Here is a 3,253-nt window from a genome sequence, read left to right as displayed (position 1 = left end):
GAGATAATGTAAACAATTAAAAATACAACAATCCGCCCGAAACCCACAAATCATGTTCAAATTTCATGCCAACATATAAAAGAGCCCAAAATATTAACATCTAGATCTATATTTGGTAAAAACCATAATAGCACACATTTCTCAATGATTCTCAACCGCACTTCCATTTACGCCCACACTTCGACTTATACTATACACACTTAATTTCTCAACGACTAATGAAGCTAAAACTCAATAGTTTTTCTATACAAACATGATTTAAGTTTTTTAAAAGTAAAGTATGGTATAGTGAAAAAAATAAATACGAAATAAAATACGAACCAATTATTCATAAACAACATAATAAACTCCCGCGCGTAGCGCGGGCAACCAACTAGTATTATATAAAGTATGGTTTTCAAATTTAGTCATTAACGAGATCGTGACATGTGTAATCTTATTGATCTAAGATAGCAAATAAGATGATACATATATATGATCAAAGAACATATAAAGCAAAGATTTCAAAGTGTCATAAAAAAGATTTTGGTATAAACATAATATATCGAAACACTGAACAAGACACACGATTCAACAATATCTAAGATCTCGACTGATTGAGAAGTCTACATCTTTATTTACTTCTGAAACCCTAAAATTAGCACAAAAGCTCATATGTTGGTTCCCTATCACAAAGCTCATATGTTGATGACAAACCCAAAGCTGTAATTGTTGCACCTAACAATACTAAGCACATTGGCTTCTAATAACATCCCAAGAACATGAGAATCGCACAGAACTTGTCTTGTGGATGAGGAAGCCACTGCCTTTAGGATTGTGGGTGGAAGCAACCACAGCTTTGGACTTATCGTTCTCATCGAGAGTGAGATGAGTCTATCATGTATGGTTGCCTTAAGAACATTTATATAGGCAGTTCTAAATGAGTAACGCTTCTGAAACGAGTTATGTTTTATGAATTTCAGTTCACATTTGTCGTTTTTTTAAAGAGTAATGTTTTATGAATTTCAATTCACATTTTTCATTCACCTATTAGTTTAAATATTACATAATGAAAATACTTATATTATTTGAAGGGAAAATTGGAAATGAAAGATAAAATTTTACAAAGTTGCCCATATATGCATTCTATGATCAAAATTGATGACATATGCTTTTATATAATTAAAATCCTATTATAACCCTAATTTTTTGAAACTTTTTTTTGTCGACCTTTTTAAAATAAATATTTCCTAAATTTATTTATTTTTTCTATTTTTAAAATTTTGTTGGGATAAACATATAAGACCATCTCCAAAGGGAGGTGCTAAACCAAAAATTAGAATTTATGATGATTTAAAATAAATGAAAATAATGACAATTGTGAAGGAGCGATGCTTAATGAAGGTGTTTTACGATCGCTCCTTAAGTCACGTGTTCTTTTTTTATTGGTTGGTAATTGTAGAAGAAAGAGAAAAAAGGGGTTGTTTGTTTCTCTTTCTCTCTGTCGCAAAGAAATAATTCTTCTTCCTATGGGGTTCACCATTGAAGCATGAAAAACAAAACATGATTTAATAGCTTCATAACTTTAATTTAATCATAAATTTTTCTAAAAGTATGACTAGAACCTCTAAAGAAGAGTTTCCCTTTGGAGATGCTCTAAGGTAAAATAATTTTTTTTTAGTTATATAACTTGCCGCCGTCGTTCTTCTTCACCAAAACAGTACTTGCATAATTGTTTGCTAGCTCCTCCCAAATAAACTCAGAAAACAAAACTCGTTTATTTCTTTATTTAATTTCAATTTGTTTATGTACCACACATCTTCTTCAGAAGAATTCAGTTTTGGTAGAAGAAAACGAGCCTGCAAAAATGGATTCAGTGTTTGAATTGAAGGTAACATTTTAAGTTTTAAAAAGATAAAAAAAAATCAATTTTTCCATGTAGTATTATGGAATTATAAGGTGCCTTTGGTACTACTCTTATTTCACTATTTTAGATCTTATTTCCTTTAAGTAAAGAAATTCTAAATGATGTAGAACATATTTTCTATTTTTAATAGAATATATGAAAAAACGTAAGAATTTGCAGTCAAATAAATTTAAATCATGAGTAAATGCTAGAACATGTATTCTAAATTTTGTAGAAAAAGAAGAAACTATAGAATATGTATTCTAAATTTCATAGAAATTAGTATTCTAAATTTTGTAGAACATAAATGACTTCTAAATTTTGAAGAACATGTAGAGTTTGTAGAATACATAAATCTATATTTTATAGAACATGTACGGTCTATAGAATACACATTCTAAAGTTCAGAATTTGTATTCTAAACTTTGTATATCAAATTTTATCCATCCATAATGACAACAAAAACAACATATTTTAATTTTTGTGTATCCTCATGCATGCCTTCATTATCATTTTTCTGCTAATTGTTGTTAAAAGTTTTTTGAAAAATTGATTAAATCTATTAAAAAGGATAGTTTAGAAAAATTTGGCATTTATGCATAGAATGAATATATGGAAAAAGTTGTAAAAAATTATCCTTTAATTCCAATTTTCCCTGATTTAAATATATATATTTTTTAAATATTAATTTTTGGTTTTAAAGAAACTTTGAAGAATTTATACGAATGGCAGTACTGAACAAAATTAAAGTTACGTTCTAAATAGCCATGAGAATTCGGTTTGGTTGTTCCATATATTCCCTTTGGTTAATTTGGTTCTTCGGTTAATTTTAATTTGAAAATGCTGCCAAATATAACGGGAAACTAAAACCATTCGGTTCAGTTATACACAAATTTGGTTATTTTGATTTTTGCCAAAATTAAACCAAAATTCTTTAGAATATCGAATAATATTATGTTTTATTAAAATTAAACAAAGTTTTTTTTTATTCCAATTGAACAAATACATTATATTAAACGTCCAAAAAAATAATAGATGGCGAATCTCAATTATAACTGTAACGCCCGTGTCTGGAAATCCGGGTGGTGTCGATCGACACTGTGGTCGGGTGTCGATCGACACTAGTAATTTTGGTTTGACGGTTTAAGTTTTAAATCGTCGGTTCAATTGAGACTTGGTTTGGGTTGGTTAACCCTAGGTCGTGTTTAAAAGAGGGAAGGTCGTGTGTTGTCTCTTCCCAGCCGCTTTTTAACACTTCCAGAGAGAGAAAAAGGTTCTAGAGCTTCTGAGGGTTTTTGTGAGTCTTTGGTGGTGCTTGGTGGTGTTCTTGGTGGTTTAAGGCTAGTAGAGGCTAGATCCGTGTTGTGT

Source organism: Capsella rubella, unplaced genomic scaffold (genome assembly GCF_000375325.1).
Source record: "Capsella rubella cultivar Monte Gargano unplaced genomic scaffold, Caprub1_0 scaffold_124, whole genome shotgun sequence".
NCBI classification, from domain to species: domain Eukaryota; kingdom Viridiplantae; phylum Streptophyta; class Magnoliopsida; order Brassicales; family Brassicaceae; genus Capsella; species Capsella rubella.
The sequence above is the reverse complement of the archived record's forward strand: the minus strand, read 5'-3'. Positions refer to the sequence as shown.